We start from the raw sequence: 13,286 nt of genomic DNA, 5'->3' as shown, positions 1-13,286 counted from the left end.
GAAATTTTTGTTTTGAAAGTTCGAGTTCTTAAAAATTTCGACATAATTTCAAAATTAAAGTCATTGAATTGTCTGCGCAAAAGTGGAAGCTCCATTAAAGTTGTTTTCAAATGTGCAAACGTGTTTTGAAAATTTTAATATACAGGATGTTGTCTCAAGGTGACAATGGAATTATAATTTTGTTTAATCCGGACCAGGATTTTTCTTGTGATTAGCAGTTGGGTGGTTTGGGTTCTAAATGTGACATATGTGTACCAAATATCAAAAAAAATATACAAGGTGGTTTTAAAGTTATGATTAATTATTTATATGGGAAATAAACCACAATTAAAATGAAAAAAATAATTTTATTAACGTTTCGACGCCCAAATCGGGTGCCGTTGTCAAAATACAAACTATTACTAGAATAAACAAAAGTGTTGTTGCTAAGCAAAAAAATTCTTCTAATAATTTATTTAATCTGACTCATTTATATTGGCAATTCATACATATATTATACATTTTAAAGTAGAAGACTTTAAAATGATATTGCCAATATTTATGAGTTGCGTTCCTGGGACGACTTACTGAAAGATAGTTCATTCGATTACATGAAATCAACCCTAACTCAAGAATATCCGTCACAAAAAAATTATAGCATGTGATCTGTCTTTAAAAAGACAACCAAATGCAACGACAGTAAAATTCTCGCGTTAGAGACTTCATAGTAAATCACAAGGGAAAACCAGGAAAAAACCTTGTAATACTATCCCGACATCGTAAGTATTTGGTCTTACATTTAATTTACTCTCAAAAAAATAATACCAAATTCTGACTTGTAACAGGTTTAAATTATAAATATATTAATAATACTAGATATATAAGTAATATGTACTAAAATATAAAATATGTACTAGCTCGATATTATTGACTTACTAATCTTGGTATTTTCTTTCTATTGACTTCCTCTTTCAGTATGGGTAACCACATCCTACTGCATTCTATCGAGGAATTTGCGACACAATTGGTTTCATTTAGCATAATTAGAGCGGCTTTTTTGATTTTTCTCTTTTTACTATCTGATTCTTTCAGGACTATACTTGAATCTCTCCACTGAAATCTATGCTCATTATCCCATGCGTGTTGACATATTTGAGATCTATCAAATTCTCTATTTTTAATATAAGATTGATGTTCACTTATTCTAACGTCTAATGGTCTTGATGTCTCACCTAAATAAAATTGTTCGCATTCACAAGGTATTTTATAAATGCAATTCTTTGTTCTTTCTTGATCATTGTTAGGTTTAGTTTTAGATAGAATAGATCTCAATGTGTTTGTTGTTTTGAATGTTGTTGAAATGTTGAATTTATTTCCTATTGTTTTAAGTTTCTCGGATAGTCCTTTTATATATGGTATTGATATTTTCCTCGTATTATTTCTTGTGAATGTTGTAGGATCCCGTTCTAAGTTGTTCTGTTCCATTCGATCCAATCTTGACAACTCCTTATTTATAAACGATAAAGGATAATCATTTTTTAATAAAACAGATGTTAATAATTGTTTTTCTGCTAAAAAGGAATTTTCGTTAGAACAAGTAATTTTGGCTCTATCATATAAGGATTTAATGATTCCCTTTTTAACGTTGATGTTGTGATTTGACTTGTAATTGAGATATCTGTTGGTGTGTGTTGGTTTTCTATACACTTGAGTCTTATATCCAATATTCTTCTTTGAGATCAAAACATCGAGGAAAGGTAGGCTGTTATTGTATTCCTTTTCCATTGTAAATTTTATTGTCTCTTCTTGATCGTTTATAATATTCAGGAACGTATCCAACAATTCTGATCTATGAGGCCATATTGAAAACACATCATCTACATATCCTGAAAGAATCAGATAGTAAAAAGAGAAAAATCAAAGAAGCGGCTCTAATTATGCTAAATGAAACCAATTGTGTCGCAAATTCCTCGATAGAATGCAGTAGGATGTGGTTACCCATACTGAAAGAGGAAGTCAATAGAAAGAAAATACCAAGATTAGTAAGTCAATAATATCGAGCTAGTACATATTTTATATTTTAGTACATATTACTTATATATCTAGTATTATTAATATATTTATAATTTAAACCTGTTACAAGTCAGAATTTGGTTTTATTTTTTTGAGAGTAAATTAAATGTAAGACCAAATACTTACGATGTCGGGATAGTATCACAAGGTTTTTTCCTGGTTTTCCCTTGTGATTTACTATGAAGTCTCTAACGCGAGAATTTTACTGTCGTTGCATTTGGTTGTCTTTTTAAAGACAGATCACATGCTATAATTTTTTTGTGACGGATGTTCTTGAGTTAGGGTTGATTTCATGTAATCGAATGAACTATCTTTCAGTAAGTCGTCCCAGGAACGCAACTCATAAATATTGGCAATATCATTTTAAAGTCTTCTACTTTAAAATGTATAATATATGTATGAATTGCCAATATAAATGAGTCAGATTAAATAAATTATTAGAAGAATTTTTTTGCTTAGCAACAACACTTTTGTTTATTCTAGTAATATTTTGTATTTTGACAACGGCACCCGATTTGGGCGTCGAAACGTTAAAAAAATTTTTTTTTTCATTTTAATTGTGGCTTATTTCCCATATAAATAATTAATCATAAAAATGCCACAAGGAAATAGCTTCAGAACAACATTAAAGTTATGAGTCCAGAAAGAAATGGGCAAAATTGATGAAACACCCTGTAACTCGGTTATAAAGTCGGTGGAGCAATAAATTTAGTATGTCTAGAACCACCTCATTTACCTCTATTCACCATTCGAGTATTTCCGTTGCCCAATGACACACCCTGTATACTACTTCATCTTGATTGCGGCCCGCAAGCTGTGGCAATAGCTACTATGTGGCCCAGGAAAGAAAAATGTTGAGTATCGCTGCTCTAACTCATATCTCCACTATCTATGCAACTTATGGAGCAACGAAAAGGAGCGGTGACCAATGTGCAAGAAAACAGAATTGCTTCAGGAGTAAGGAAGGGCACTTAATAGGAAATAAGCAGATAGGATGGCAGAAGCATTTTAGAGAGCTAATTAATGAAAAACCAGATGAAAGTAATGAGGGACAAGTGGAAATGGTAGAGGAAGTAACGACCCGACGAAAACAATGGAGACTCCTACCGTGGAAGAAATAATAGAAATCATACATAGCATGAAAAACAATAAAAGTGCAGGAAACAATGGTATCATCATCATCATCTTGGTGCTACAGCCCTTAGAGGGCCTCGACCTTCTCAAGCTTTCTTCGCCATTCTGTTCTGTCCCTTGCTTGCATTTTCCAGTTGCCGACTCCGATCTTCTCGGCATCTTGTGTTACCCCGTCCATCCACCTAAACTTTGGTCTACCCCGTCTTCTCATTCCCACGGGTTGAGCTGTTAGAATATGTTTTATCATGTTCGATTCAGGGGCCCGGGCTACATGCCCTGCCCACTGCAAGCGGTTTCGCTTAATTACAGTGATTATTTCATTCATAGGAGATTCTGACCAATAGAAAGCTACAGAAATCTGAATTAAATCGATAATTTTTGATAATCTCCCGTCGTTAAGTATATTACGTCAGATGCCCTTCGTTGCTACGAAAAAATACATTCAGTGACATTAACGACAATTAATGTTTTAAAAATTATAAAAGTGATGATTTTCAATCGTCAAATATTTATAAAAACTGTGTGTTTAATGGTACTTACATAAATAAATTACAATAAAATTTTGGTATTGAACAGTTTTATTCATGAAATAATCGCAACAAATTGCACTCGACCTCTGAAATTAATATAGAATTTTTGCTCTCGTGACACTTTGACATAATTTCACTTAAAACTGTCAAAGTGTCACTCGGGAAAAATTCAATAATTTCAGAGCTCTTGTGCAATTACTACTGATTATTTCATTCATAAGAGATTCTGACCAATTGAAAGCTACAGAAATCTGAATTAAATCGATAATTTTTGATAATCTCCCGTCGTTAAGTATATTACGTCAGATGCCCTTCGTTGCTACGAAAAAATACATTCAGTGACATTAATGACAATTAATGTTTTAAAAATTATAAAAGTGATGACTTTCAATCGTCAAATATTTATAAAAACTGTGTGTTTAATGGTACTTACATAAATAAATTACAATAAAATTTTGGTTTTGAACAGTTTTATTCATGAAATAATCGCAACAAATTGCACTCGACCTCTGAAATTAATATAGAATTTTTGCTCTCGTGACACTTTGACATAATTTCACTCGCCTTCGGCTCGTGAAATTAAAACTATCAAAGTGTCACTCGGGAAAATTCAATAATTTCAGAGCTCTTGTGCAATTACTACTGATAATATCTTTTCCACCAAACGTATGCTTGTAGATAGTCTACAGTTCAAAGTTATATCTACGCCTAGAATATGGATTCCGTTATCACAGACTGGTCCGAATACCTTGCGTAGCACTTTTCTTTCAAAAATTGATAGAGCGGATTCATCTGTTTTAGTTAGCGTTCATGCCTCTGATCCATATGTGAGAACGGGGACTATCAATGTTCTATACAGCCTTATACGAGTTTTTGAGACAGACGTTTGTTAGATAAGTACTTCGATAGACCATGATAACGCCTGTTTGCAATTATTGTTCGCCTTTTTATTTCCTCAGATGTGTTATTATTGGAGTTAACCGATGTCCCTAGATATCTGAACTCTTTGATCGCTTCGAAGTTTTGGTCATTGATGATTAGATCTGCGTCAACTTTTCCAGCTCTTGTGTTTGTGCCAGTAGCCATGAATTTGGTTTTATTGTGATTTATATGTAACCCCAATTGTTCTGCTGCTGCTACTAACTAGATCGGTTAGGATTTCCGCAGTTCTCGCCCTGGTTCTTGTTATAATGTCTTTGTTATAATATATTGGAAACAATGGTATTACTGCAAAATTAATCAAGTATGAGAAGAAGCACTTACAACGCGGATATGTAGCCTGCTGACGAAAATCTGGGAGCGAGAGGAAAGGCCGGAAATGGAAAAAAACCAATAGTATGCCCCATCCATAAGAACGGGGATAGAGCAGTGTGCGAAAACTACAGGTGAATCACTTTCCTAGATGTAACATATAAGGTACTCGCCAGAGTCATAAGAAACCGGCTGGAAAGCCATTAAAACGAGCGGGTTGGTGAATACCAGGGAGAATTCAAAAAGGGCAGCTTCAGAACAGTACGTACGAGCAACACTTAAAGCTAAACCTCCTCTTTATAGATTTCAAACAAGCTTACGATTTTGTGATAAGAACAGGGTCTGTACCAGGCCCTAAGCGTACTTGTAGTTTCGGAAAAGATGATCAGACTAGTAAAAATGACCTTAATGAAGACCGACAATAGAGTTAAGGATAGCAGACAGAGGGATTAACAGCCAGGTGTGAACCGGAATTACATCTGGACTGTTTTAAGTGGGTCAACTTGTATATAAATTTCTCACCTTCATGCAAATTTATTAAAACTCATGTTTTGATATGATAAATTAAAGTCCATTTTGTACTGCCATGCTGCTTAAGGGTTAAACAAATAATATATGCGTGTGATATGTGCAGATATGTTGACATTTAATAAGGTTCTAAAACTGTTTTCTTTTGGCATGTATAAAATAAATATATTGTTTATACGGAATTAGCCACAGTTGATTGTAATAGGAATAACATTTTTACCTAATAATTTGACGTTTCAACTTTCACTCCGGAAGTCGTTTTCAAAAAAGGTTATTAAAGAGATTGTTTTTTGGGTGCATAACCGCCAAGGTTTTTATGAGGTTACTGGTTATGTCTTATCAAAATTGAGGTTGACATACTTGTACAAGGTGTTGGCCATGACACGATTCGTGTATTCAATCAACGCATACAGCCATGATTTGCCTGAAAAGTTCTGAGGGTGGACATTTTATGCCCTATGGCAGGGGGTCACCAATTAGCGGACCGCGGTCCGCAACCAGACCGTGGGCTAGTTTTGTCCGGACCTCCATTAAATTCAGAATTTAATATTTGGCAATTTTGAAAATGTTTGACTCTGAAATTGTGTACTACATTTGGCTCAACTTATGTGTGCGAAGCCGCTTTATCAAAATGAACTTTATTAAAAATCGGTTTTAAGAAAACCGGTCAAAAAACAACGGTTTATATTAAAACAAGCCCCGATTACTCGTTAGAATTTTGAAATTTAATGTTTAAACTTCAATGTAGGCACAACCGCAAAAATAATAATTTAAGTTTTCAAGCTTTGAAAATGTTTATTTTTGCATTTTTAATATTTTAAATCGCTTAAAACTCGAAATCTATCAAGTTTTGTGAAAATGACAGAAGATTTTTGTTGAGCAAAAGGTGATGTTTTGAATTTCTTAAAAAAAAAATTGGTAAACAATTTCCGCCCAAAAATTTCTCCCGGAATCCTTCTGATTTGTTTATAGGGGATATTTTTTAACAAGAATCCGCCCAGGAACCGAATCAGAGAACAACCAGGTAGCATTAAATCCGGACCGCAGAAGTGTCATTGGTTTTCGAAACGGACCCTCAGGGAAACTAATTGGTGATCCCTGCCTTAGGGTATATCAAATTCTGATTATTCTATGTGTCATGTGTTTCTGCATTATTTCTATGTGCTTTAAGCGATATTGTGTGGGTGTGTTATGTGTATTGGGTGTTGCATAAATATATATTGTGTATGATTCAAGAGGTGTGTTTCAACCAAAGATATTATACACATAGATTTGGCCAGCTCCGAAAAATAGCGTATCGCGAATCGCGGAGCAGTTCGGGTCGGTGGTCTATCTATCTCTCTCTACGGGCGCTTAGCTTTCTCTCTCTAACATATTATGATGGCTGCCGCCTCTGTGTCACTGTCGTTCCGTTACTCCCACCTCTTGGTAGATACGCTCACACTCGTACGACAGACAAAAATAGCTAGACCCATGATACTATAAATAACAAGATAATATAATATATTGCACATCCGGAAGTCGTGACGTAACTGGAGACCGGCAAGTTCGTAATGGTTCGTATTCATTCGTAATGTCCGATTACTTTGAATTGTTCGCGGTTGTATTTTATATTTTATCTTTGACAGTTATTTTGACTGGAATCTCGACACTAAATTTTTTTCGAATACATTGAAGTTTAATGTTATTTTGCTAACTGAATAATTTCATCACATAATGCATACAAATCCCATTTAACTTTAACAAGAATTCAAATTCAACTTCCGGTCTCCAGTTACGTCATCAATGCGCGAACTCGGACGTATTTAGTATCATGGCTAGACCACCGTACTTGATATTGACGTTACACCCCGATGCATTAAGTGGCATATCCCTAGCCAAGTCTATCCTTTTACATGTCTCTGGTTTCAACATTTTCTTATCCACTATTGATGGTATATTCTTGTTGCTCAAGTTTTCTTTAAGTAGCTATTAAAAATAGAAATCTGAATTTTTCAGGTTAACATGTCATTGTCATTACAATCAACTGTGGCTAATCCCATATATTTATAAACACAATATTTAACGTTGACATGTTTAATGTTAAATTTAATATAAAATGTAATACCTCAGGTTTAGAAAAATAATTTATATTAGGTATTGTTACGCGATTGACTCTACTATTTTATTTATTTATATTTTTTGGCACTAAGTTTAATTTAAATAAAGGAAGACTTACTTATATTATTTTATTTACATCACTTATTTATTTTACTATCTACAAATAACACCAACTAACACATCTAATTTATTTACAACTCAAATTTATGATTTAATTAACTTCGATAACTAATATATACATTTCATTAAATCCGAATCGAGTACAATTATATTACGCGTCGCGGCTCGTTCATTGACTGACTGGCCTGTGCTTGAATTTCGGTCCTATATATACTTCGGCAGCGTTCGCCCCGAACGCCGTGGAAAAGAAATAGCTGTTTCGCGCGTTCTCCAGCAACGACTAGATTGTTCAGTCAGGATAGGCCAGTCTGTGAGCAGACTGTTATAAATAGCGTCACATTGCCCCCTCCTTAAAAGATGGTTCCTCCTGGAACCTTGTCGGGACTGGAACTGGATGCTGGTATCTGCAACTGGACCCTCTTTTACAACTCCCAGTTGTATAAAAGTGACAGGGGACGGTCTTCTCTCCGCACCAGTAACTATGCGGATTGCAACAGACTAACACCTGGACCTCGGTGTCTTGGAAAATTTCTTCTACCATATTTCGGATAACTCTCCAGTCTAATTGGCTGCATTCTAACTTTGGCATGGCTAACTTTTGCACGTCGGACTCCAACACGTGCTCTCTCAATTGAATTAATGCATCCCATACATCTTGGTAGGTAGGTTGGTCACGGACAGTGTCTTTTGTTACCAGATAGAATAGGTAACGTGATGCATCTTGGAGTTTCAATGCTTTGCCAGGAGATGGCAGTTGGCATTGAAGTTCTGCAACTCGACCAAACTTCATTCGGAAGGCGGATGCCAACCCTCGTGCGTCTTTGATACTGGCCGGGATGGTATGGGCCAGTGAATAGTCATCGGGAAGTGCGAGAAAATCTCGCTTTTCTTCAGTGGTAACACCATGTCTTGCTTTACCGGTACCTCCGTAGGCACCCATGAACTCTTCAAAGGTAAGGTCAGGTATTTCTCGAATTTGGTTGACTTCCACTTCTTCATCTACGTCGTGGTCTCCCTCGTACGGCGCCAACCGGTTATGGTGGACTATCATCGGCTTTCCCCTAGGAATCTTGCTTATTCGGTAGATAACGTCATTGATTTTCTTAACAATGAGGTACGGACCTTCCCAGAACTGCTGCAACTTGGGAGAACAACCTGTTCGCTTCTTTGGATTATAAAGCCAGACTTTGTCGTTCTCCTTGAAACATCCCTTCTCAGCTTGGGTATCGTATCGTTTCTTCATTCGGTCGCTAGCGATCTGAAGATTAGAACGGACCAACTCATGTATATCGTCCATTCTTCTTCGTAATTCATTCACGTAATCCTCACCAGCAACATCTTCTCCAGGTCGACATCCAAACTCTAGATCACAGGGTAGACGCATCTCACGTCCAAATAGGACTTTTGCTGGTGTTTGGCCAGTTGATTCATTAACAGCAGATCTATAGGCCATTGCGAAGAACGGAAGGTACTGGTCCCAGTCTCGTTGATGATTGGACACCATCTTTGTCAAATACTTGCCGACTGTCCTATTCATACGCTCCACCATTCCATCCAATTGCGGGTGATAGGCCGTGGTTCTTGTCTTCTTCATGCCTAGTTTATCACAGATTCCTTGAAATAGATCGCTCTCAAAGTTCCTTCCTTGGTCACTATGGATCTCCAGAGGTACTCCAAATCGGCTGATGCAGTCTTTGATTAACACATCTGCAATAGTGGCGGCCTTCTGGTCTGGGATTGCGTAGATCTCCACCCACTTCGTGAAGTAATCCATTACCACCAACATGTATTTGCATCCATTGTCACTTTCTAGAAATGGCCCATCAATATCCAAAGCTATTCTTTCAAACGGACTTCCAACATTGTACTGTCTCATAGGAGCCTTTCTTTTCCGGTAGGGTCCGTTACTTGTAGCACAGGTAGTACATTTCTTACACCAGTCCTTCACATCGTCGGAACTATTCATCCAATAAAATCGTTCCCGAATTCTCTGAAGGGTCTTCTTTACACCAAAATGCCCTCCTGATGGACTGTCGTGTAACTGACGAAGTACTTCGGCTACTCTGCTCTTTGGAATCACCAACTGTGTTCTCCTCACTGAACCATCATCATTTTCTATTACTCGTTTAAGCAAGCTGTCTTCCAAGATAAATGAGTCCCACTGGGCCCAATACGTCTTAACTACTGAGCCTAGGCTTGATATTTCTTGCCAAGATGGTCGACGATTTTCTTCTTTCCATTTTCGAATCTTCTGTAAAACTGGATCTTTTTCTTGTTCTTCCTTGATCTTGGTAGGCGTCCACTCGTCGTTGACCACTGTTGTTCTTAGTACTGCTGCTTCCTTTGACTCTGTTTTGTTGCAATGGGAACATTCTGCTGGACACGGTCTTCTAGATAGAGAATCAGCGTTCCTGTGGCTAACTCCGGCCCGATGCTCGATCTTGAAATCGTATTCTCGAAGTCGTTCAATCCATCTGGCTATCTGACCCTCTGGATTCTTAAACTGCATTAACCATTTAAGGGCGGCATGGTCGGTTCGGATTAAAAACTTCCTTCCATAGAGGTATTGATAGAAGTGTTCTACTGATTTCACTACTGCTAGAAGTTCTCTTCTCGTGACGCAATAATTTCGTTCAGGTTTTGAAAGCACTTTACTAAAATATCCAAGAACTCGTTCCTGTCCTCCTTGGATCTGCGACAGCACTCCTCCAATTCCCACATTGCTTGCATCCGTATCTAGGATGAACTCTCCTTCTGGCAGTGGATACCCTAATATTGGCGCTGTAATTAAATGCCTCTTCAAAGTTTCAAAGGCTGTTTGGCAGTCTCTATCCCAGCAATAATCCCTTGCTTCCTCTGTAAGTCGCGTTAATGGCTTAGCGATATCTGCAAACTTCTTAATGAATCTCCGGTAGTAAGTACATAGTCCCAGAAAACTTCTCACTTGATGTTTATCAGTTGGTTCCGGCCATTCCTTAATGGAATCGATTTTTCCTTTGTCCACGGCCACTCCTTCTTTGCTGACTATATGGCCTAGATAATTGACTTTACTTTGAAATAGCTGGCATTTCTTGGGGTTTAACATTAACTGGGCAGCTTTAAGTCGATTAAAAACGTCTTCTAAATTCTTCAGGTGGTCTTCAAACGTCTCCCCCAAAACGATTATGTCGTCTAAATACACCAGGCACGTCTTCCAAGATAACCCTCTCAACACATTTTCCATAAGCCTCTCAAATGTCGCAGGAGCATTACAGAGTCCGAACGGCATAACGTTGAATTCCCATAATCGAGATCCTGTCGTAAAGGCCGTCTTCTCCTTGTCCACTGGATCCATTTCTACCTGCCAATATCCAGACTTCAAGTCCAACGTAGAAAACAATTTACTTCCAGCCAATGTGTCCAAAGTGTCGTCGATCCGAGGCAGAGGATAACTATCTTTCTTGGTAACATTGTTCAACAAACGGTAGTCCACACAGAACCTCGTAGTTCCATCTTTCTTCTTGACCAGGACCACCGGAGAGACCCATGGGCTCGTAGAAGATTCTATCACCCCGTCTTTCTTCATTTCTTGAACAATCCTTTCAGCTTCCTCTCTCTTTGCCTGTGGTAATCGTCGAGCTGTTTGACGAATTGGCCTAGCGGTACCAGTGTCAATTTTATGTTTGACAACTGTCGTTCTTCCTGTCTTTCCTCCTTTCGGTACGAATATGTCACGATATTGCCTAAGAAATTCCCTTAATTTTCTTTTTTCCATTTGATTTAGAGACTGGCCTGCAACTGCAACCATTTGGTCGAACTTGTCGTTGGAATTATCTGATGTTGTCGTCTGACGGATTATGGACGTCACGGGTACACAAGTTCCTACTTTTGTCTCCTTCTTGATGGTCACTGGGTAGTCATTGACATTAATCAATCTCACGGGAATTTCTTTAGCAGAAGTAACCAATTCCTTTCCAATTATGATTCCTCGGCCAACCTCCTCGTCGTGGTTCCATGGCTCCATCATAACAGGCGTTCCTTCTTCTACAGTTCCCTGTAGCCGCGCTACGATGATCGTTTCACTCCTCGCAGGCACAACTGTATCTTCTTTAATGGCTGCTAGCACAGTTCTGTCATCATGTGGATAAAGAAATACCTCCTCGTTGCCAACTTTGATTACCCTATTCTTAAAATCCAATTGAAATCCATGCAAATTCATTACGTCCATTCCTAATATAACATCTTCTTCGATGTCTGCAACTATGAGAGTATGGACGAACTTTTCTGCTCCGATCCCCAATTGTATCTGGATTTCTCCGTGGATGTTGGCATTTTCACCTGTGGCAGTCCGCAGTCGCAACCTCGTTGGTAAGAGCTTCTTATGACTGTTTATAACTGACGGTCGTATAATGGTCCTAGTCGCTCCGGTATCCACCAACAATATATACTTTTTACCATTTATTTCTCCATCCACATATACACTATCTTCACGACATTTCAAAGAAGCTATTAGTATGAGAGGGTCTTTGGAAAAGTTGCGGGTCGAAGCTGCCCCCCTAAGGCCGACCCGTTCTAGTTTTCCTGCTGGTGAGTCTCTTGACTGTTATTGTACCTAGGGTACTTACATGAACTCCGTACGTGTCCCATTTCCCCACAATTCCAGCACCTTATGGTCTTTGGTTTCTTGTATGAAATGCCCTTTATCATATTGACAATCTAGTCCAGTTTGTCTTCATCCTCTTCCTCTTTTACAGTCCTAACTTTACTGTACCCGCCAGAGGCCTGGGTAGCTGATTCGTATTCGAGGGCGGCAGACAAGACATCAACCAGCGTCTTGTGACGAGCTAATCGCAGTGTTCTTTGCATTTCATGATCACGAAGGCCATCAATGAATGTTTGAACAGCCAACTTTTCCATCATGTCTTCGGGAGCTGTTGGATATGCATATCGTACCAACCTGGCAATATCGACCTCGTATTCTTGAGAGCTTCATCTTTCTTTTGTCTTCGATTTTTAAACTGTTTCTGATAGACATGCTCTAAATGTTCGTGCCCGTATCGCATATTCAGTCTCTTCTTCAGCTGCTCGAAGTCATCTGTCTCCTCTACGGCTATGGTCTGGAGGACATCCAAAGCGTCGCCTCGAAGAGCAATAGTGAGGTTTACAGCTTTTTCTTTTTCGGACCATCCGTTCGCTCTGGCCGCAGATTCGAACTGTTTCATGTAGTTGTTCCATGATGACTTTCCGTCGAAATTTGGCACCTTAACACGAGCATGACCTACACTCCCTTCAACTATCGACCGTGGCTCCAATTTGTATTTGGTTTCATCATCTTTAATGTCTGTTAAGATGGGTTCCATCCCTTTGTCTGCTTTTTCCGTTTCCTCCATTTTCTTTTCTAATTCCTTGATCTTTTCCTCAAAAGTAGATTTTATGGACGATATCTTGTCGTCAAAATCCGAAGTGACTTTAGAGATCTTGTCAGTCATCTTGCTTTCAAGGGATGAAATATCAGCCGAAACTTTCAAAATATCACTAGAAACTCTATGTTCTAACGATGTAATGTCTGTCGAGACTTTGTTCTCTAGCGAT

The sequence above is a fragment of the Diabrotica virgifera genome, chromosome 5, assembly GCF_917563875.1.
Source record: "Diabrotica virgifera virgifera chromosome 5, PGI_DIABVI_V3a".
Lineage (NCBI taxonomy): Eukaryota > Metazoa > Arthropoda > Insecta > Coleoptera > Chrysomelidae > Diabrotica > Diabrotica virgifera.
The sequence above is the reverse complement of the archived record's forward strand: the minus strand, read 5'-3'. Positions refer to the sequence as shown.